The sequence below is a fragment of the Anser anser genome (genome assembly GCF_964211835.1).
Source record: "Anser anser genome assembly, chromosome: 1".
In the NCBI taxonomy this organism is placed as follows: domain Eukaryota; kingdom Metazoa; phylum Chordata; class Aves; order Anseriformes; family Anatidae; genus Anser; species Anser anser.
The window spans coordinates 151,725,506-151,750,149 of NC_139720.1; the positions used below are offsets into that span (position 1 = coordinate 151,725,506).

The 24,644-nt window shown below is 36.7% G+C and overlaps 1 long non-coding RNA gene across 12 annotated transcripts in view; it reads right to left on the reverse strand.

Annotated features, from left to right (window-relative positions):
* LOC310888175 overlaps positions 1-24,644 on the reverse strand; it is a 51,442-nt gene that overhangs the window by 5,633 nt on the left and 21,165 nt on the right. For 9 of the 12 annotated variants that reach the window (XR_014575848.1, XR_014575849.1, XR_014575850.1 and 6 more), the window contains one exon: positions 15,568-20,882. This is a non-coding gene — a long non-coding RNA (uncharacterized lncRNA). Of the gene's footprint in view, positions 1-3,298; positions 4,476-15,567; positions 20,883-24,644 lie in introns of those variants that run through there. The other 3 variants (XR_014575856.1, XR_014575857.1, XR_014575847.1) reach the window with 3 other exon arrangements.

The following is a 24,644-nucleotide window of genomic DNA, read 5'->3' on the forward strand; positions in this document are numbered from 1 at the left end:
AATCTGTGGCCCTGGAAAACTTCTAGTTTAAGATTGTCTACCTTATCTCATGACCCTAAGACTTCTGCTACTCTTTGAAGGCTTCTGCTGGTGCCCAAGACAGGACACTATGCTGGGACAGCAGTGGACAGTAGGGCTAGGTGATGGTGGATCTGCTAGTCAACCGGGGACAGAAAAGCATCCAAGATTAAGAACACATGCTGATGGTAAGGAACAGAATTTGCAACAGACTTTGATCCCAGCAGACAGGTGATATTTAGAAAGATCATCCAATTACTTGGTGTCTCAGGCAGCTTTGCCCCAGCCATTTGAAATCACGCCTAGAAGAATCATCCAGAAAGAAACGAGCTAGTTTCTAAAGTGAATACAGGTTTCTGTAGTGAGACAGCCAAAGACAGGACAGATAAAACAGGTATAATTTTATAGAACTCATGAAGCTTACTAGAATACCTAGAAACCTGTGATATGTCACCTGAAAAGAAGTCTTATCCCTCTTGGGTCCACACAAGGTAGAGGCAAAACTTTAATGTCGGTTCTCTTTCCACTCCCTCCCAAAATGAGTTTCTTTTAGCAGAGGAGACAGTTAATTTTCATCAAAATTGTGCTCATGTGCTTGCCAGTACACAGGCAATATGGACAGCCAATGATCTGAGTGTGAACTAGAGTATGAGCTAACATAAACAAACTCATACCCCTATGAATCCTAATTGTCTACAGTATCAATAATGGACTGAACAGTTGCCATGCTGTCTATTGAACACCTTTGTCACCAGACAACATCTACTCCAGGAAGATAGCCAGTAACACATGACCTCCTAGAAAAGAAGCTGACCAAGTATACCATGATATTCAAAGGGGAAAATAACACCTTTAAGTACATTTCAGTATTTCATGCAAAGCCGTTGGCTTCATTCCTCGATGCATGACATTTTGGTAAAGATATTTACAGATGTGCATAAAAGGGGAGGAAGGTAGCAAACTGAGTGAAAATGGTAAAGTTTTGCATTCACTTCATTGACAAATAAACAATCCTATGTAATTTGAGGCAGAGCAGAATCATGTCCCTAGAGGTCTGAAAGATCCCAAGGTAGTCTCTGAAAGTACTAACAGTATGAAATATATTTTGCTTATGGCTTTCGGGAAGTCATTGATAGGAACTTTAAAAAAAAAATGCTTTTATACCTTCTGGCATACAGGGAGCTGTTTATCTGTCACAGCCTCCACTATCTCTAAGACTAGACTTCATCATAAAGAGTTTTTCTGGCTGAGATATAAGACTGTTACACAAAAGATACAAAAGGCTTGATTCTCTTTTACCTGCTAACTCTACTGAATGGCAGAGAAATTACCCCCAATTTGCATCAGCATATACTACGGCTGAATCAGCCAAAGACTTCTCATCCAACCAAGATTCAAACAGCAGAAAAAAAAAAAAAAAGTGTGCAGGTATAGAGCAAATTGGTGGATTCACAAAACACATACAATTTCTATTTGGAAGATTTTTGTGTTTTGTTTTGTTTTTTTGGGGTTTTTTTATTTGTTTTGTTTTGTTTTTAGCAATGGATGACTGAGCAAACCAAAAGCCATGATGGGCAGAGTTGAAATGGAAAAAGACAGTAATGTTAAGATGAGTTAAAAGCTCTTTTTGACCCTATCCTTAACACCATCTCCCTAAATGCTTCCCTGTGAACTTTTTGTGTTGTATTCAGTTTACTGAAATAGGGGATAGAGAGGCCAAGCCAAGGATCTATCCCGCTTCATTGAGTAAAGCTAGCCTACCAGGGAAGGTGATGGGTTAGAAGTTAATACAAATGACAGTTCTAAGACAAAGTTAGCCAGTGCCTTCCTGTAGAGCACTGTAGCAAGAAGGGGACCCCCTGCTGATTCCACTTCTTTACATTTCCTTTTGCTTTCCTTCCCCTTATCTGGAGGTCCTGCCATGCCATACCAGGGGATCCTTATTAAAATACAATCTGCTGTCACTAATAGAAGTGAGCAAAGCCTCATTAGCACAAGGGTTAGAAGAGGACTAGCTCTAATTACAGCTCACTTAGAAGAGACAATCAAATGAATAGATAAACCCTTCAAGAGAGAAGTCATTTTTTTCTTGAATTTGGACAAGAGTGGATTTCTTTTATGTACTCTTTCAAAAGGAAGCAAATTCATCTCAGTTCTATTGACCGTTTTTTGTTTTTTGTTTTTCTCACAGAAATACTTTCATAAGATATTTTCTGTGAGAAGACATTTAAGTTGGCCAGGTGGGTGGCTAAGGGGCTGCTTGTGTTATTTGTGCCTGTGTTGGCCAGCAAAGGCACACTCTACAGCACTTACTACCTCCCATCACAGATTCATGTGGAGAGGGACAGGCTGTAGATTCAGATCCATCACAAAAGAACTCTTCCTTCCATGTGCACACAATTGGTAATGAAATGGTCCATTGCAATGTTTAGAGTGCAGTTGTCATGAAGCAGGCAGATTACTGTTTCTCCTCTGGGCAGGCATACCACGGAAAAATATAGAAATATAATAAACACTGTGAGTCAAAAACATAGAGATTGTAATTTTTAAATGTTTAGTTTCACCTTCAGCCTGCTCTAGCTTTTCCCCTGAATGGCTAGAGAGAAAAGAACCGACATAAAGTTGTTAGGAAAGAAAAACAATTTTTTGATGTAAAATAATTTTTTTCATAATTTTGGGGAGAATTACTCAGATTTTGTACACCTCTAAAGAATTTTCTTATTTTGCCACCACATCACACATGATTTTGGTCTTCTGATCTAGACGGAAAATATTCTCCCAGCACTAGGCCCTGGTTGACCTGGTCCTGTCCAAGTTCCTGACCAAAGTCATCCAAATTCTCCCAGTTTTTGCCTTACGGTGTTTTTGCTGATGTTGTTGTGTTTTGTTTATTTATTTGTTTGTTTGTTTGTTTGTTTTTCCCCATGCCTTCTGGTTCTCTTTTCCCTACAGAAATACTCATCAGACCTATATAAGATACATCAGATATATATTTGGAAAATATTTTCTAGAATCAGTGTTTATTATTTTACGACTCATGCTAGTTATCAATCTTATTTAAAGTCATCATAATGGAAGTAATTTGGAAGGATTGCAGGTTTAATGCCATGCCAACAATAGGTGAATTTAACCAGACCAGATGTTACTATATTACTATTTTAGAGTCGGATTGCAAGTTACTGGGAAGATTCTGGATCAAACCAGTGATCTGTTTAACACAGTTCTTTGTTTCTGACAGTGTGTTGTACTGGTTGTAAATGCAAAATGTGAGGGGACTTACTGTTTCTGAGTCTTATCCATTACTTGGCTGTTAGTTTATGTTGTGCTGTCACATCTTCTATGCATAGGGTCAGACTATCTTCTATCTAATTTAGGAAGCCTCCAGACTGGTTTTCCTATGTGCAGCTAAGGAAAAGAACTGCAGCAAAGAGGGTGAAAATATAATGACCACAGCTGATTTAGAAACTGTTTTCTGCATGAAAGGAAGAGGACTGTTTTCCTTTTGCAGCCTTGCTTTAACATATAGAGGAATCTCCTCTGATTGTGTTCCTTGCTTTCTGCAACACCACTGCACCAATACCGGCCCCTGACTTCTTGTGAAGATACATCCCAGTCCTAAACAAGAATCATGAGAGTTATTTTTATGTTTTATTTTGTTTTGTTTTGTGGTATGAAAAGTTATCAGACTTTCTTCCTAAGAGGACTAACCCTCTGCAGGAGACTAATATTCTGAGTGCCCATCTAAGACACACAGTATCTAAAATCATGCCTTATTACAGGGCTTACATAGAACAGAGCAGTTGTATTTTAAATGAAAATACTACAAATAATAGTGCTAGAGTTTTTGCTCATTACAATAGTTTTCATTACAAAAGTTATCTTTAGGACTATTCTGCTCTTTAAGGGGCTCTCAAAGTCAGTGGGCACAGCACATAACACAGAGCAGGGCACACCAGGGGGCAATCCTGTCATCACCATGTGCAATGCAAACCTAACTTGCTGGTCCTGAGATGAGACCCTTTCTTCAACTCTATACCAAATAGACTAGGGGCATGTTTCTAATCTTTACAACTTAATGAAATGATTTCTGTGAGCGTGATCTTCCCTCCAGGAAAGGGCTCTTCCATCCCAGAAAGTGAGACCCCAAAGCAATTTAATAGTTAGACATTAAACACTGAGTGAATTTACAAATCTGTTGGTTGAACTGTCCTAGGATTTGCAAGAGGAAAAGTGGTAGGAAAAGGCAGTTTAATGACCAAAAGTAGAGAAAGCAGTCAGTCCTCCTGTCCAGAGGGTTCAGCTAAGAGTTTCTCATCTCTTTGCTTGTTATGAGGCACAAAGGAAACTGACGTTTTGCAGGGCCAGTCTGTGAGGGCCATTCCTGACAGAGCAGTTGGCTGCTGTGCACATCTGCCATTCAGCGTGCTGCTTGTCACCGGCACAGGAATGCAGTGGCTCTGGAGGAAGAAGAAGGAAAAAACTCCTCAGTATGGGAAATAGGGCAGAGAAGGGAAGAGTGGTAGAGAATAATGAAGAAGTAGAAGGACACAGATACCTCGTATAATTAATGGCTGGACTTGCTAATCTGATGGTCTTTTCCAACCTAGTGGATTCTATGATTAACTGCTTGAGAGGGTTTGAGGTGAAACACATTAAAGTGGTTATACATGTTTATCATGAAACAGCATAATAATAAACAGAATTCTCTATATGAAGACACAATTGCAGTAGAACTTTAATCAGCTGGTCTAATACTATTTCAAAAGAAAAGAGGTGACAGCCAGGGAAACAGTTTGTGACTACTGAAGGCAATGTGCCATATATCCTTTCATGAATGGATGTCTCCATCATATTCAATATCTAGATCCATTTGTTGCTAAGACAGAATAATTCCTTAATTCCTGACAGTGTTATCTCCAACATTACCTGCAATATACCTATAAATATTTCTATTCAAAATATCTTCATTAACTATATGAGAAATCATAGCTGCTTTTTAAAATATTTTGTATATTTATTAAAATATGAGCATTATTTATTGTATTATATTTATTATTATAGTGAATATATGGTTTATATCATTGATAATAAGCTATATATACTTAGTCTAACATGGTCATAATTTCTAGGGCTTTTCTACCTTTAAGTACCTTTTATTTTGTGAGTTCATAGTGAATGATTTCTTTCTGTTAAGGCTAAGTAAAACAAAACTAAACTAAACTAAAGCCATGGAAGTTAAACTTCATGCAATGAATGATCAATACTGGGTGAACACAAAACGCTGGATAACTACATCAGTTGGAACATTTAGATGTAAGTTGTTTGTTATGTAGGGGCCCAAAATTCAATTGTTTTTCTTTAATTATAGCTATGTTAAATTCTGCTGTATGGTATACCAACCAAATCAAATGAATTATTTCTGCAAAATAAAGTTTGAACACAACTGGCCTTGGGAAAAGAGAGAGAGAAATCAAAAAAGGATTCATTTTTGCCCAAGTAATGAAAATCTTCATTTAAGTGCTAATCAATATGGAAGTTAATCTGCACAGCATATTATCTATCAAAAGTCAGAATATGTTTCACACAAAGTGTTTTATTATTAAATGTTTTAAACATTGTTCTGTGGAAAACTAATTTTACAGTTTATATACATATATTCCATGAGAGGTTCTCAGCTGGTGTATATCAGCCTCATACTATTGGTGTGAGAGAATCTGAGATGATTTTTACAGCTTTGAAGATGAGATTGAGCCATATATCTACCTGAGAAGGTTGGTAATTTTCATCAAAATTTTTACATAAACGACATGTTCCACTTCATAGGTTTTTTGTTTGTTTGTTTGTTTTTTGTAATTTTCCCTGAATCTCCCTGAGACTTTTGCTACCATTGAGAATAAAGATCTTGAGCAGAAAGTTAGCACTTTAGCACTTTCAAATCAGTTTCATTTTACAATTGCCTTTGAAGATATAAAGGACAGAGCTTTCCTGAGCACCTTAAACTCCATTTCTAGACAATAAGAATTTGGAAACTTTAAACATTTTCTGAGGCAAACTCTGCCCTGCAGAATATGAACTGAAGTGCATAAACTTTGTCTCTCTGTTGAGTATTTTGTTGAGTATCATTATTTTTATTATCTTTCTGATGAAAACAAATCTACCTCCACTCTTTCCAAACTGGCAACGGCAGCACAGTGTGATTTTGGGTTTATCTTTGTAACAAGTATGAAGCACAAAGAAGAACAAATTCCCCTGTTTTTGTTTATAAGAATCTTCAGAAATCTCAGTGAGGTTACGATGTTCCAATATCTTACTGTTTTTCTTTACATTGTTATCAAAATAGATAACTGCAGGAATAAGTTGACTTTATCTTGCAGAAAAGTTTAAAACTGGGAGTAAAAAAACACAAAACTTGTTGTCAGTCTAAAACATCAGGTCTGAGCAGCAGGAATTACGACACAGGAAAAAAGCCAGCAGTTCACAGCCTAAAAATATCTTTCCTCTTCCACTTTGCTGTAGTCCTATTATAGCTTAAACAGAAGTTTGTACTTCTTTCTCTAACCTTTAGCTTAATAGTTGTCTATAAGGACTTCCTTTAAATGCAAATACACTCTTAACAGTAAAAGACATGGCCCTGCATTACATCCTGGAAACCCAGGAGAAATCTGTCAAAATCTATGAAACTATGTCCGTTAAAACATGCAATATATGTGAAAAAATAGGCCCAGTATAAACTAAGTAATATTTTAATGTGTTTCATTTTGCATTATTAATAAAGTGGTGTGCACTTTTTTTTGTTGTTATTATTTTTTTTTCACTAAAGACTTAGAAGCTGTGTCAAGTTATTTTCATCTGTTAGGGAAAAGAAAATCTATTACTTGTTGTTTTAATTTGTCACTAGTGGTATGTGACAGAGACTGCAAGTTTTACACATCTCATATTTCCAGTAGGGGATCTAGTACAAATGAAAAAATGAATGTCTCCTTTACTTATCAAAGTGTCAGTATCTGCTTTACTATGCAAATGTGTATCAATTTTGCAAATTGTTTTTCATGCAGAAGTAAATTACACCATTCACTACCAATGCACAAAGTAAGCATGGAGGTACCCACAGAACTATCCACGAGCAGACGTAGATTATGGAGACATCTGAAGAGGACATACAATCAGGATGCAGGAGCATCCTGGCCTTTCCCAGTTGTCAGTAGCCATTGCACTTGCTGGTAAGCAGAAAAAAAAAATGTAAAGCTCCCTTTATGCGAGACACAAAGGTGGAACAGCGGAAGGGATGTAATTTCTTGTGCTACACATGCTGTCCACCAGTTACATTAAATCCTGCTCGGCTCTCATTGACTGTTTGTCCAAGGCTGACTCACACTGAGAAGGAAAGCAGGATAAGTGAAAATGCAAGAGCAATTATGATTTAATCTAGGTATAAGAAAGATGAGTCAAAATACTGTACTTCAGCAGTACTAGTATGGAAAACATCCTCCTTATTATAATGGTTTTCTGACATTCCCAAATAAATGGAGCCGCCAACTGGGATTTTTCAAGATTTAAGTGCAGAAAATGGGATTAGGCCATAAACATTCTATTTGGTTAGTTTCCAAATGGGGTGAAAAAAAAAAGAAATATGGCATATTTATAAATATATGTTAAAGACAATTTTTCAGGCTTAATAATTTAACCAGGCTTGCTGAAAGTGGAGTGGGTCTAATCTGGAGATATACTGTGATCTCCCAGATCCCATACTACCCTGTCAGCCTTTCCTCACCCTTTTCCAGTGGCTTTCATACAGTATTTGCATGCCAACAGGGTTGTGGACCTGAGCAGCCTTGACAGAGCCACATGACCTAAGTACAGTGGCTGCCCAAATTTGCCACCTCCCAGGAGTTGCAAATCTGCCAGCAGAGACATAGCTGATGGCTGGCTTGTGGGTTCTCTGCCCCACGCCCAGGACACTTCATGAACACTCATGGTCATTCCACCATGATGAGTACTGTTGTATAAGACTTTAAGATAGAATCTAAATGAGAGAGTTTTTCTTTTTCTTGGCTATTTTTAAATAAGGTAGACATGAAGATCTACCTGGCATCTAAAGCAACTCAGTCATTATCTTTAACCTTACCAATATCCTGAATGTCAGCTGAACAAGGCAGCTAAAAATTTCAGTAAAGAGAACAGTGAATAACAGGGAGGATGTGGTAATCTAAATCAGAAATCAATCATCCAAGAAGCTTTTTCAAATGAAAAAGGAAAAAAAAAAAAAGAGGCAGTCAACTGCCAGCCACTCTCCCCCACCAAAAATAAAGCTTTTTTTCTTTGTGTCTCTTTCATGTGCACCACAGTGTTTCTGCAAACAAAAATAATAAGGGCTCTCAGGTCCTTCAAAGTGAAACATAATCCCTTCATGGAGAATGCATCAATAAATGAATGGAGTTCCTTGGTCTGTTTGGAAGAGTAGTATCAGCTATGCTTGGGGATCTTAATAATTCTCTTATTAAGAACCAGAGCAGTCAAGAGATTTGTTTTTCCTGTAACACCTGAAGCAACAAAAGTCCAGTGAGAGCACAAGAAATGGTTTTTCTTAGGTCAGACTTTGAAAATCATTTTCCCTCCTTGGCAGCACCCTGTCAGTCAAAGCCTGCAGGAAAGGAAAGGGTCGTCTTGCCCCTGCCATTTCTAGGAGGAAAGAAGTGGAGCTGCATGTTACAGAGAAATTAATATGCCATTGAGAATAACCTCTGATAAACATATATATATATAATAATCTTATTTATTAGTTTCAGAGATTACCTTTTTATGACGGAAATTTCATTTTCTTAGCAAAGCCACAGCCTGTTCTCTGTTGGGTGTAAAATCCAGATGCTCACTTTTTGTATTTTTTAAATCTTTCTCTGTTTATCTAGATGTACAGATTTTTAAGACAGAAACATTATATAACCAATTGTTTTGTTGTTCTCACACAACTGCAGTACATTGCAGCAGTATATATATATTAAAAAAAAAAAAAACACAGACCAGATTTTTAGCTGATTAAACAAATACAACTTAATTAAAAAGTATATCCTCACCTATTTCTACCATCTCAGCAACTGTTTTATCTGGCAAACCAGATTTTCAAAACACTGAAAATCATGGCTTTATTAACAATTGCTTCCTCTTTTTTTTTTTTTTTAAACAGGTAAATTTTGAGAAAAGTTTGTATCAACTTCCAACCTCCTCTCCTTCCCAAGCAGTTATTTAGATAGAGAGCCCAAGTCTAATCTTTCACTACAAAATAGAGAAATGTACTCCTCAAAACAAATAAACCAGTGAAAGCTTACTGCTCAGCACAAGCTCCTAAAAATTTTTTCAAAATCTTTGAAATGGGCTGCAATTTACAGGTGAAAAATATTCGGAAATCCAACTGCCACAAACTCAAAGGCAATACTTCATCACCAAACTATTAAAACCCTAGATAATGTTCCTTCACTCTTCACATATTCTTCCAGTGATTGTACTACATCATAGTGCGGCAAATTTAATGTTGATTTAATGCTGATTAAAAGTATGCCTGTTAGTAAGTAATTTGATGAAATAAGAACAGATCAGTACATTGAACCCATTGTTGCTGAGGCATCTCCATATACCTGGGGGATTTCTTTCAGAGTAGCCTAGTCCCATGGACTCAAGACCCCTGTAGAACACTGAGAGAGAGTACAGACTGGTGTCTCTGGTTCATTTTCTTTAAATACTCGCAGTACATGGACCACTTTCAAATTATGTGTCTATCTCCTTACTGCAAAATCAGCTACCGTATAGTAGCATTTGGAAACTGTGGGTAATTTGTAAAGATACCTTGATTCAGCCACAAGTGCGTGTTACACCTCTGCATGGAGAAATGTACCCCACAAGTCTATTTTCCTCCAAAAGTTTTGCAGACTCTGAATTTTCAAAGCTGGCTCCCAGTAACTTTTCATGCAACTGTTTCAGCTGAATAAGGTGACCTGAAGATTTCAATACAAAGAGCAGCACTTCTGAAGGAGTATAGTTATCTGCAATTCGTAGTGTATATATAAAGTTATTGTGTGTAACTCTGGTGATCCCATCTGTTCCTCAGTAAGCTATTCTCTGAGAAGTTAATTCCCCAAACTGCTATTTCCTGAAAGATTTATTTTTTCTGTTTACAGATAGACTTCATCCATAGTCACAGGTAACTCAAGATGACTATGGCCAGTTTGAATAACTGCAATGTAATCTATTTCCACAAATAACCATTTGACATTATTGTTTCAACACTGATAAATAAGCTATCACAGAATTCTAGTTACTCCTTATTTATCACTGCTATAGCATAGGTCACTTGTCTTTTAGATTGCAGCGGAGAGCAAATGAGGAAAGCAATAAAATTTAGATGCTGATAATATTGGTTCTTCAGAGCAGGTATTTTATGAGTTGTGGTTTGTGAGATGAGTCACAAAATAGAAGTCTAGAATAAAAGGTATTTGTTGTTGTTGTTATTGCTGTTGTTTTTTAATTATTTTTTTTCTGGAATTCCAGAGGAATAAAAAAGAGATGTTAGCTTTGATTATAAATAGACTGTTCAAATTACTTTAGCAGATAAAACCTTGCATAATACCCCAACAAAAAATGACTGTCTTTTACATTAAAAGACAATTACAAAAAGTCTTTTACAATAAAAGTCTATAAAATGTTACTAACCTTTCCTGTTAAAATACAAAGATTTATCAAGGTTCTTACCAATAAGCATTGACAGAGTTAATTATAGTACAGCACATCTAGTCTTTGGTACATCTAAGAAATCCTATATAAATTAGTGAAATTACATGGATTTCAATTAATGCAGAATTTATTCAGTCTGTAATATCAGTTATGACTGAATCTTTCAGTCTTTAGTTGCTCACTGTTATTTTCAAAACTAGCAAACAGACAAAATGTCTGTGTTTGAATCTGAGACAAATGGGCCATAGGCATGGCAAATTTATCCATGAAGTCTTTGAAAATAAATCATCACTTAAGATGAATGTGTTATATTGTTAGAGAATACTTGACAACACAAAAGTGTGTAATAGTTATATTGCTCAAATAAAAAGGTTGTGCATTTATTAATAACTGTTCTACTTTTTCCAACCCTATCGTTTTGAACTCTACCAATTGTATATTACAAATTTATCATGTGAAGAAATCAGTACCACCCCTGGGCTAACTTCTGGGGAACATTTTATACTTTGCTAAGTATACATTATTTCCCAAGCCATCTGTGTCAGTAATTCTGTACACCCTCTATAATTACCATGTTAATAATTTTTGAGCCCAGAGATGTGGTTTTTGATTGAGACATACATTCCTTCACTTTCACTATCTTTTACGGCTTAATCATTTGCTCCCTCATTTTGCAGTATGCACACAATAGAGCATAATGTGAAATTAAAAAGCAAGACAAGAACTGCTAATCTAGTAGTAAAGTTTGTTCTTCTTTGCATTCTCCATGCACAGACATATGGACACACAAAAGCCTGAAGCAAAAATGATCAACTGCTATTGAAGATCTAACATTGATTGCTAGCAATAAAAGTGCTCCCTGGACAGACAGCAATAATAAAAACAGGCCACCATTCAGGGTCCATCTCGCTATTGCTTTTAAAGGTAATTGCAGCATCTGCTTCTTGAAGTAGTTTAAAACTAATGTAAAGATCTTGCTTCTGTCCCACTGAATGCAAGCAGCACTGAGTAAAGAGTGAAAGGGTTTTGAACACAGCTATACTGGAGTGCACTACCAGGTCAGAAGTGAAGGCAGAAACAGCTGCTTTTTCAATAGACTCATCAGAGCTTCTCCATGCTTGCTGCACTTGCCCGCAAGACTCCAGCACAGACTATTGTGCTGTATTTTTTTTGCTGTGGGAACTTCACTCTTAAGAAACAAATGGACTGGCATTAACTATTAAGTGTCAATCAAGTTGACTATAAGGGCGAGGGGTGGGGGGACTATTTTAAAAATTTAATTAGCTTTCGTCCTGTGATCCTTCTATGCATTTGCATGGTTCAGTTTGCCTGATTTAAGTCAATGAAATTCTGCGGAGGAGGGGAGATACATCTTTCTACCTGAACTCCTTTTTTCACTTACTGTAGCAGCACTGACAGCTATCTCTGCTTTTGCATGAAGATTTAGTTTTGTGACACCCTTGACAACCTATAGAGAAGGTGATACCTGTTATAATCTGATTTGCTATATCCTTATCCACTGATTTTACATTAAACTTGTCCAGTCTAGATGAAACAAAACACCTATTTTGTTCATCAGTTCAAATGTTCAGTAATGTCTCTTGGATAGAAACAAGAATATAAAGCATTGGGCTTCATCTTCCCTCTATTATTCATTGGTCTTAATAAATTTTTTTTTTTTGCTCTGCTTATCTCCTTACCCTTATGTTCTGGAAAGAGGATTGCTTTAACCACAGATACAGAGAACATCCCACAGTCTCACCTAACCATGGAACCTATTTCACATTTCATTGGCTGTGTGAATGAGCTGTGAAAATTGTTTCCTGGTTCTCTAAAGTATCAGGACAGTGATTTTCATGGGAGAGTTTTCTTCTGGTTATACAAAATAAAACTCACCCACTAAGTTCATTTCAAAGTTTTAAAACTATTGTGCATCCTGTTAAATTCAAACAAATCTTTCCTGCCCAGTGAATACTTGTTACCAAATCAGAAGCATTATAGTAGTTACCTCTTGTCAGCAACAAGCAATCTATATAAAGAAAAAGAAAAAAAAAAAAAAAGGAAAACACGAACCTTACTTTTTCTGATAAGTGTAGATTTGGCTTTCCCAAATTGAAAGGAAGCTGCTTTCAGTGTATCAAGGGACACTTGAACAAGGACAGTCTATTTTAGTAAAAAGCTGGTTTTGTCTAAGATTAAGCACACAGAAAAAAAAATAGCTTAATCGTGGTGGGAACCTAATTTTGAAAGTTACGCTAAGCATTTCTCATCCTTTTCTTCTTTAACATCATTGTATCTCACTGAGATATTAATCGGATCTGAAAGTATCTAGTAAGCCTGGGAATATTTAAAACCTGTGAAATGCAGTCACAGATTTTACTTAAGTCTTGTACAGTATTTAGTGCTCCTAATACTAGAGTACATAGAGTTTACTTGCATAGATGAATCTCAGAAATTCTTTGCTCCAAGCTTTGCACTGATAAACACTGTAACTAACAATAAAGAGGGAAAAAAAAAAAGAAAAAAAAAAAAGGAGAGAGGGTAGGAGTGGGAATCTGATCAATCTGTATTAAAAAGAAAGAAAAAGCTACATCATCCTTCTGTAATATGCCAAGTTGTCAGGAGACACTAGCTAAAAAGAGATGAGTAGAGCAAACATGAAATCCCACATAACAGACAATGTGAATAACAAAACTATATCGGGATGTTTTAACTCAACACTGAGCAAACAAATGTTTTAACTGGTGGTTTACCAAAAAAAAAAAAAAAAAAAAAAAAAAGCCTGTACATTCCTGTATGCAGGAAGAAAATACTCAGATATGCCTAAAGCTTGGTGCCCATCATCTCAACAGAACACGGGGAACCAGAGCTAGCTTGACTTCAGCCAGTTTCCAAGCAAAAAGGCTAAAGCTCAGGAATTCAAAAGCTTTAAGCCTGTAAATTCCATTCTTCCAATGTGAACTGTGGAAGAGAATCTTACAAAGGAGGGTCCTCCAAAGGTAGCTACTGCAGTGCTCAACTTCTATGAGTAAAGCTAATAACAGAAATAGAAAGGAACATGCTGCTGATTGCATGTCTGTACCTGTGAGAGAGAGAGAGATCATGAGGTGCAAGTGTTGTGGCGTGCAAACATATCTGTTTCTTTAACTGAGGAAAGGAAATCCAACATGCCAATTCGCCAGTGGTAGAAACAACCAAAATTTCAGTTTCATCAGAGCTACTATTTTTCTTTCAGAATTGCTGAGAATATCTAGCAGTGAATAACTCTTAATCAGACTTGTTTATTCACATTAAAAGTCAGCACAGGTCACATTGTTCACTTGGTGCCATTTGGTCTGCACTTACTCCTTCCTGAACAGGAAGTCCTTAAGATTAAAGATTGTATTTTTATGGTCCCTTGCCTGCCTAGCCCTAGCTATTACCTGAAGAGCAATGTAACCAGGACTCAGTTTCTAGAAAGGATATTAAGAACCATTAGTGTGTATGTATGTCAGGATGAAAAATAGGTGGAAATCAAAGTAGAGAAACTTGGTGAAAGCAAAATTGCAAGAAACAGCTAAGTGATTGTTCACAGTATTGAGAATAATACATATTCAGGCAGAGTTATTTTCTATCCAGAAGTCAGCAGAGTGCTAGATCACTAGAATTTTTTTAAATTTGAGCAGCAAATGTGATTTAAATACCCCAAAGCTGTTGGCCACTGGACATATATTTACATCCATTTCATAAGGTATGAGAAATCTAAAGGGTTTGCTTTTCAGTAAAAATTGTTTTTTTTTTTTGCCAACATTGCAGAAACTGTGTATTGGCACAAGGAGAAAGAAAATTTTAGGCAGAGTCAATGGTGTGTCTAGGAAGGTCAGGATGAATGCTTGACTTCACAAACTAATCATTCTGTCGGCTCTGTTATTATAGGATGTTCATATTTGATTTTATATTTTTTTCTTTACACACTGTAAATTACTCAAATGATTACTTTGATGAGATCTTAAAGAAGGAATTAACATTTGAAATTAACACAACTATATACTATTTCAGTACGAACATGTTTTGTTATTATACTTTAGGAACAAAATCCAAATGATCTGTCTGAGAAATGACTTTTTGACCACAATTTGCATATGCAAACTGAAATTGCATATGGCCACTTTTGAATATCTATGTTCTGTACTGAATCTACATAGCAAATGTCATTAACACTATATCGGTGTTGTAAGGGCTGTATAGTAACAGCATGACTTGCATAGACAGAACTGCAGGCTGGATGCCTAGCTCTGCCAATGCTGATTTCATGCAGTGGGAAGGACATCACTACTGGATGGATGGTTGTAACTCCTGATCTCTGAGCAAGCTGGTTACAGAATGAGACAGGCTGCAAAATCACCTGTATCAGCCCTGTGCATTGCCAGGTCACATACTGTTTAAGTTTGCCTAGATCAGGAGTGGCTATATGACCACAGTTCTGTTAAATTAGTTAACATATGTTGATAGGCAGTTTTATTATACCAGATTTACAGTGATTCTGGAAGGACAGCCAATATTCAAACCAGCATAAAGCTTCATTGTAGCTCAGCTATTTCTTTTAGCTAACATTTTCCCAAAATAACATAGTCCTGCCTTCCCATCACCACAGCCACTACTTCTCACTCCCACATTGTTTTCTTCCTTATGGTGACACTGTGTTTATTCAGACACCCAGTGCACATAGACCCCAGGTAAAGTTAGCCTGCCTTTCTTTCCTCCCTCCCTCGCTCCCACCCTCCCTCCCTCCCTCCCTCCCTCCCTTCCTTCCTTCCTTCCTTCCTTCCTTCCTTCCTTCCTTTCAGCTGTACTAGTTTTCTCCTACGTGTCTCCCTAATGCTCTTCATTAAATAAAGGAGGGTGTAGAAGTGTGGATGAGCAGCTGGGGAGTGCAGATCAAACTTCTTTCATGAATGTGGAGCAATCCTATTTGCATGGTGCCAACAGATGACTCATCCAACATGAAACCTGCTGGTTTGGAGATAAGCCATTGATTAGAGACAAGCTCAGTGTTTGCTGGAAACCTGGAAATTCTCTCTGAAGACGATTAGGTGGTTTTCTTCACCCCTGTGTTTCTGGAATAGTGCAAATGACAAGAAATAGAATGATTTAGTACTGTGGTATTCAACTTTACAAGCATTTTTCAAAATTATTTCCATCACAGTCTGCATTTCAGCTGCTAAAGCCTGTCTGAAGAAAAACCTTAATGTGTGTATGAGTATTGCGGTCTCATATTCTCATACTAAAGCAGTTAGGAGCTAAAGCATGGATAAGGATGTCCAAAGGCCGGGCTAAAAATCCCAGTCTTCCCCAGAGAAGACGTCATGCTAAGAGTAGTAAACCCCTTTTCATTCATTAAGTGAGAATAATCTCCAGTTCCAGTATTTCCACAGCTATGTGATAGACTGGGACAGAGGAATCCTCTCTTTTCTTTAAACATCTTGTAAGGGTTCTGCTCAAAATAATAATTTGTTCTCAAGTAGATGTAGAAGCTTTCATCTACAGATATTTATTTGCACTTAGGAATCTCAGACTCCCTATTTGTCAACCTTCACAAATAAATGGTTTTACTAAGCAAACAGATGAGATGAAAACTTTAATAAATTAAACAAGCCTACAATAAAAAGATTATTTAACTGCACAAGTTGTTTATGGGGATAAAAGATTTTAATCAAACTTACCATCAACATTTTGAAAAGGAAGAACCATTTTTCAATCGTGGCCGGGGCAAATTCTTTGAAGTATTAATGTAACCCTGAGAAACTGGCTATTAGTCTTAACCAATTGCTGGATATTAGACACAACAAAAACAGGAAAATTCAAAAGTCTCTGTCGACTTTCCGCTTGATTGTAACAAACTACTTTCTGAGTTTTCTTTTTTGACGTAGAATTTTATGCAGAAAGGCCAGGCTCTGTTTTTTTGTTTGTTTGTTTGTTTTTGGTTTTGTTGTTGTTGTTGTTGTTGTTGTTTTGTTTTGTTTTTTATACATAAAATTCCCACCAACCTATGCTCTGAGATGTTCAAACATGAAGGACTGTTTGTTTATAATGCACATTCTGCCAATCCTGTTTAATTCAAAGACACCACTCCAGTGTACCTGAAAGAAAAACCTGGAACATCGGTGCATGGGTCAGAAGCAAATCTGGCCGGTAATTACAAAATGTTGTGAAATAACATAGCAATTAAATAATGACTACCTATCTAGAAACAGAAAAAAGTACCACAGGCTCCCGTCACAAACTTTTATATTGTGTAGTACATAGTTGAAGCATAGGCACCTAGACAGCCCCAGACAGGGAGCGCTTAGATAACCTTTATATTATTGCCTGGGAAAAAAAAATGTCCTGTATATCTAGAAATGCTAGTGGATACTCAACTAACATTGGTAAGTTTCCACTATAAAACAGAGGAAGAGAAAGAGAGAGGTGCACCAGGATATCCCACGCTGAGGCACTGTGACTAAGGAACAACATCATATAAAGCAGACACACACTTCACACAATATTCGTTGGACTTAGAGGAGTGTTCTTTTATGAATGCTTTAATACTTTTGGATTACGTATGTTGTTTTAGAGCTGCGTTAGTCACACCCTGGGGAAATATGAGCTTCCATGCCTGCCTGTTTCACTGCCGTGCTAACTTGCCCCACAGAATTTACCATGTTAAGAGGGGATTTAAATCTTGATTATATTCACCTGTTCATTTTCAATCATTTTTTTCCACCTAAGAGGCATGCCCCCTCCACATGACACAGTTCATAAAACCAGTGACCTTTGTCTGGCTTTTTGATTTAAACAGAACAGGGAAGCAAAGGGACTCTCATGCATTGGCAAGCATCTAAAAATACAAAGCAAAACTGCTGCCAGTTCCTATTAAGGTGAAAGGACTGAGAAAAGTTCTTCGTTTTCCATTTTTATTATGAAGGGTGGCACAGCTGCTTCCCCTGCACCATCCCATTCCCCACTCCAGCCCTGAAAGCCAAAGAAGGCAACACCTCGCTCCTTCAGACAGGCCTATAACACATCCTGTCATGTTAGAGGTTCATAGTGATTCTGTGAAGCCCTGTGTGGAGAGAAATTTGTTCCTTCTGCTTTCTGCTCAGAGACAAATAAAAGGAATAAAAAAAAAAAAAGAAAAAAGAAAAAAAGAAAATGAGAAAAAAAATCTGTTCTTAATTTTTGTTCTTAAACAAAACCTTAAAGTTTCAAGAATTAGGATCCTTCATATAGTTATTTGGAAAAGAAAGTTGATCATCACATCCCACAGAGATCTCAAAAAAAACCTTTACTGTAACTTTATGGTAGGAAGAACTTTATTGTTCAGTTCTGGCAGTGGCTCAATGCAGTTGCAACCGGACAAGATCTGGATTCTGCCAACCACATAACCTACCAAACAGTGATACATCACTTCATTTTTCAGTGACAAGGGAAAAATAAATGTTTGGGAGATTGAGAGAAGAAGGAGAAAGAAGATAAGGTAGAAAAATAAGAGAAAACTAATAAATGTGTTCAACTAAATTAAAGGCCTTCTGCTTTCTCTTCTTTACTTCAAAATATTTACTACATTTTCCCATGACTTTTTTACTTTTTTCCCTCTTAATAATTCATGTTCCAAATGATGTTAAAATAATCTGCAAAACATATTAAAAGATACAACTTTTTTTTTTTTTCAGTTTCAAAACTATATTCTCACCTTAAAATACACTTCAGAAGGATGAAAAAAACTTTTGAAGATTCACTATCATAAAATCTTCAGGCTCACTCTTCATTACTTGAGACCTATCAAATGTTTACCAAAATCCATTCAAAATTAGATCAGGTAGAAATAGAGGGAAGGAGCTTTGACAGTAGAAAAGACAGTGGAGTCAATGGAGAAGGTGAAGGTCAGTGGTCAGAGGAAAGGATAGGGATGTCAATATGAGAGCACTGTAAAGGACAGGATGAATGCTCTTGCTGTGGGAAGTCTGATAATTATGTAGTTAGTGGAAATGGGGAGTGGATATTTAACAATCAGCATTAATGAATGGATTTTGGAGGGTAATCAAGAATGCAATTTAATTGGGAGGCACATGGGAGGAAGAGAAAAGACCTTAGAAGTTTTGAAGAAGATTTCCTTGAACTGAAACTTCAGTTGATTTACATCCTAAGAGAGAACTATGGCAAAATAATTCAAAATAAGCCTCTTCTTTAATAGTGCAGAATACAGTGACTAGTGACATTACACAAACTTCTCCTTAAATGACTATCCCACAATATCTTTAATGCAGTTTATAATATTAGATTATCTATCACATCCCCAGTTCAGACGTGTGGTAAGATAAAGAAGTATTGTTCCACTTGAAACCTGTTGAACCTTGGTAATTCAGAATTTATAAGGCAAATAAGCAATAAAAGAGATTTTCTGCATCCTTCTTTTTGGTTCTTATTTTAACTGAAATAAAAAGTCAGTTATTAAATGGTCAATCAATTTTCTTCTCTTTTTAATCTCTGACTGGGTGTCATGACTAGATATTTAATACAGGTTTAATTGAACATGATACTGGATTCTTTCTATACTCAACACTTTATTTCTCTTCTAATGATCTGCTTTTCTCTTCTCATGACTGTTTCCATTTCCTCTTGATGTTATTCTCTCAAGCAAACTTTTACTATTTCAGCTCTCCCAGCTGTCCTTGCCATTGTTCTCCTCCCCCTTGTGTTGCTGTCCTGCTACGTCTTATGACCTTATTACTGTGTAACTCTTAACCTTTTCTTTTGTCAACCATTTCCAAAAAGGACGTGAAGGTACTGACCTGACCAGCAATGAGCTAAATGTCTTAACTCTCATTACTGACAGTTTAGTGCCTGAACTATAGGATCTTTATGGTAGAAGTGAGGAGCAAGCAAGTAGTGTAAACAAAACCTAGCGGTAAGTGACAGTCTAATAACTTGTAGAGAGCTGGCCAGTGGTTTACTGCAGGAATCACTATTATACCAAGTATCACTTAAGGTTTTAAATTATGATCTGGAAGGTGACATGCTTAATTCAGCTCACATATGTAACATACAGTCAGCTTGAGAACTGTTAGACTAGAATGGCATTAAAAAAAAAAAAAGGAAAATGAAGAGCCAATATTCTCTGTTTTGTCCCATCTGTGGCTTCTTCCTGGCTGTGTTGTTCTCAACAAGTCATTTCTTTTTAATGGTTCAGCGTCCCTTCAATATTGTTATGATTCTGTCCCCAGTTAGGAGCTACATTAATTAAATCAATATACTCTGTCATAGGGAGGAACAAAACAGGATCAACAAAATTAGGATCTTTAAAAAGCCCACTCCATGCACTCCTCTCTGGCATACTAAAACAACAACTGCTTTGCAAAAGTTTTGACTGAATGCAAAAGTGCACAGATAAAAGATGATCATAACGCTCCCCTACCTTGCAAAAGCAAATGAAAAGTTCATAGAATCACAGAATCATAGAATATCCCAAGTTGGAAGGGATCCATAAGGATCATCAAGTCCAACTCCTGGCACCACACAGGTCTGCCCAAAAGTTTAGACCATGTGACTAAGTGCACAGTCCAATCCCTTCTTAAATTCAGACAGGCTTGGTGCAGTGACTACTTCACTGGGGAGCCTGTTCCAGTGTGCAACCACCCTTTCGGTGAAGAACCTCTTCCTGATGTCTAGCCTAAATTTCCCCTGCTTCAGCTTAACACCGTTCCCGTGGGTCAAGTTGCTTTGGTTCCTTTAGTATGCAAGGACACATATCTTCAGATATGCAGACAGCCCCCCAAATCATGGACTTTTTCTAAAATTTTGTTATCTACAGTCAGTATTGAGCACTAAATACGTACCAAAAGGAAGTGGTAAGTAAACAGGCAAAACTTAAATTATAGTATACACTGGAACTCAAAAATGATGTCACAGTTCATGCAGGCTTACCTGAAACAGTTCTAAACAAGTTAGATTGACAAGTAATAAATATGAACCAAAATCAACATGGATTCCAAGTTGGTGTAGGGTCCTGGGAAAGTTTTGCAGATGCTGCTGACACCCAAGTTTAGCAAGCACATAGGGTTGTTTCTTGGTTATGTTTCTACATCTTGCAATCACATTTTTGGATTTCAAGATGGGCATAGCTGTTTGGGAAAGAATTTATTAGAGAGATGAAAAGTTTACAAAAGTTATAAAAAGTCTACAGTCTGAACAAATAACAGAAAAGCAGTCTAGGGAAAACTCTTCAGTGGAAACCTATGAGAACAGTAATTTCAGCAATTTTGTGGGTAATGAGGCTCTCTCTTCCTGCGCTGTTGTCATGGTTGCATACTTACACACTCATTAGCTTGTCCTTTGCTAAAAATCACTGGTAAAAGACAGAAAACACTCATCCATCTCCAGAGGGCCTTCTGTCTTCCTCAGACGTCCCTCCCTCTTCCACTAGAGGAAAACCCTAGGCTAACCTTGAAGTCACTGAAGTTTAAGTGGTAAAGAAATAAAAAATCATTAAGTATTTGTTTATTATGATATTACCCACTTTAATATTCTAGTGTTGTTCTACAACAAGTGAACAAATTTCTTTCAGTAGCTGGCTCATTTAACTTAAGAAAAGTTAGAAAATCTTATTGGTAATTATTACTCAGGCATCCTGCCAAGTCCATCTGCAAAGGCAAAGACAGTAGGGTATCAGGGACCACATGAAAATATGCTAGTTATTTGGGCTGGTTTTTAAGTGTTTTTTTTTGTTGTTGTTGTTTTTGTTGTTTCGTGGGGGTTTTGTTTGTTTGTTTGTTTGTTTTTGGTTGGTTGTTTTTTTTTAATGGCTACCCTACCGCATGACCCTTGGTTGTTTCAGAGCAACAAGAAGCTTGCCCTCTGAAAGCAGTTCAGTATTTCTCAGGCCACTGCTGCAGACCATCTATAACATTCCCAAGCAGCACTCTGATAGTTACAATGACTCTAAAGCAAAAGGTCAAAACCCCTGCTATAATGAGAGGTGTTTTAAGTACCCGGGAAGGCAGACCTTGAGTTACATACAGATGAAGGCAGTTTTCATTGCGAAAAGAAGCCATAGTAAAAAAGTAAAATAGAGGAAAAGAAGTGTTAAGTCTTTGAAGTTGAGTCACAACTCTGCTAACACCCTGATTTACACACACAACCTTTCTTTTTATTTCCCATGATAAACCACTATTGCATGACAGGTTCTGGTATCTAGTGGTTGAGTAGGAGGAATTCTTATAGCATTTTGTTTTTATGCTAGGTAAACCTCCCTTCTGATTCCTCTCTTCCAGCTTCCCTGAATTTTGAATCTATATGCAAAGTCTACATGCAAAAAATAGGCTAAATAAATCCAGTTGAAAAGATCTCTGCAGAGTGATATCATTCTGGGTATTACCTCTAGATTAACTTTTCTACTTTATTTGCTGAATCAGATCCTTAACTAATGTAAAATTAACATACTTTAATCACATTTTCATGTGTAATTTATCATGCCAGAATAGAAAATACAGTCCAGTATCTATTTTGACTGTAGGGAGGTAGAGGAAAAAGGCCATAAGAGTAGTTCCACAAACTTGAAGCCTAACACAAATATCTCTTATTTAAAGATTATAAGAATCATCTCTGTTCATCAATATCACCATAAATTTCTCCACACTGCCAAAAATCTGGCAGCCAACAGAGTCAATATGTAACCTGAAAAAAATATATATACTGTAATTGAGAACTGAGGCCTGAGGATGCACAGAACTATTGCATTATCTTACTGCTGTACACAAAGTATTTGATTTTACTAAGTCAGTTACAAGTGTTCATCATCTATACTCAATAAGTTCATTCACCTGGGAAGCATTGTATTATGAAAAATGATGATGCAACTACAAACTTCTGAAGCCAGCAGTGCTTTTGAAGGCTCTGAGTGATACTATGAAGGAAAATATAGCAATATCAAAAGTTAAAGCTCACTGAGGCAACAGTCATAACATTTCTGCTTTGCATGTGCAGTATCTGGATTGCTTACAAGATTATGGTTAGTCCAAGTCCAAGTCCAAGTCCAGTCCAAGAAGCATGTTAATAAAATTAGTTTGTGTCATCTAAACCATCCCAGAAAGATTATGGAAGTGAACAAGAGCCATTACAAAAGAGATAGAAGACACTGGGCACTGAAATCCTAAAACCAACACATTTGCCAGGCAGTCAGGCAAGGATAGAAAAAATACAACTTCACTACTCAGTCCAGTGTCTAATATTAGGCAAATAAAATTGCAAAGAAATCTTTCATTGAATAAAAATTTACAATGTTCTTGTCGTTGTTGGCTTAAGAGCTAATGATTGCTAAAAGATGAATATTAAAACAAGTGAAACATCTAGTAGCACAAAACAAGGTGCTTATGACAGAAAAAAAAAAAAGTAATAGAAGAAAGAGATGATGGTGTATGATACTTCACTTACATTTAAAACAACTTTTATCTAACTACCTGAATAAGTGAGACTCCAAAGGCAGACTAGGAGAATGTGATTTTCTATCAATTTGACATCTATACTTCTAAGAGTGCAAGAACAATCTAAGAAAAAAAAATGTTCAGTTACACATATATGTGTATTTATAGAGATACATATAAGTGTGTATGTACATAAATATCAAAATATAAGCATACTTCAGCTAATATCTCTATACTTATTACTATTCCTATCAACTTGCACAACTAGTATTGATGGTGGAGATTTCAATCTCTTACTTAACCTGGAACAGAAATATGCTGATACTTAATTTTGCTTCTAAGTCTCTCCTCTAATGTCATGACACTTTCATGGGGATGTCTGCACTTTTTGGTAGCACTTTCTGTATTCCACCATACAGACTTTCAGTGAAAATTGTTACATGCACAGATAGCAGCAGCTGTCACAAGCAATCACTGAGTACCAGAGACATTAGTAATTGCTATAGCTGCAGCCTAGAAGATGCACCTTTCCCTTCCCTGTGTCACTCACACAGACAACAGAGACACAGTGACTGTGAGGCAAACACTACACAGGGATGAGTTTCTGCACCAGATGATGCTGTGCTGTCTAATCCACCTCAGTCCAAGTGCCATCATTCCCTTTTTCATTGTTACTGGTAGACAGAGCACACAAGAAGACAAAATAACTTGTTTCAGATACCTTTCCTTAACTGGTTTCATAAATTGACTTAGATGATAGCTAAGTCTTATTTAAACTGGGGGAAAAAAAATGCACCATTGAAGAATCAATCCTATTTCTAACTACCTCTTGCTAAACATACAGGAAAAATTAATCCAGAATCAAGTTAATGCACACTTGAAGGCAGAGGAGGATCACTATTGAAGGACATGGTTTCACTTTGGTCACAGAATGTCTGTATTATAACAGTGCAAATTTGGGGATAAAAATGGTCTTAATATTGCAATTTGGAATAGATGAATCAGCTGAATCATAGTAAATCATTATGTATTCTTATCCTAAAAATCTGACAAAAACAAGTTCACTTAATTATTTTCTCTGAACTTTAAAGTGCATTTGAACACATTCATTTATTTTGCCATGGAAGCCACAAAAATCTGTTTATATGGCTAAGTCCTTAATGTTTATTTATATCAGGAAAGAACGCACAGCACTCAACATCCTACAAAAATGTATCTGTGCATGGTGTGAATAGCATCTTAAAATGCTGTACATCTACTTAAGCAGCACTGCCACCAATTCAGCTCTGTGCATGATTAGGACAAGATTCACAACAAAAAGCATTTTCTAGCTGTTATCACAGATGACAAAAGTAGAAGAAAAGTTGCTTTTGTGGACATGGCATTGCTCTGGGGCATGAGATCTAGTCTGAGTACCTTGGATCAACCACAGAGCTTCCCACAGTTTCCATTTAACTTCATGCG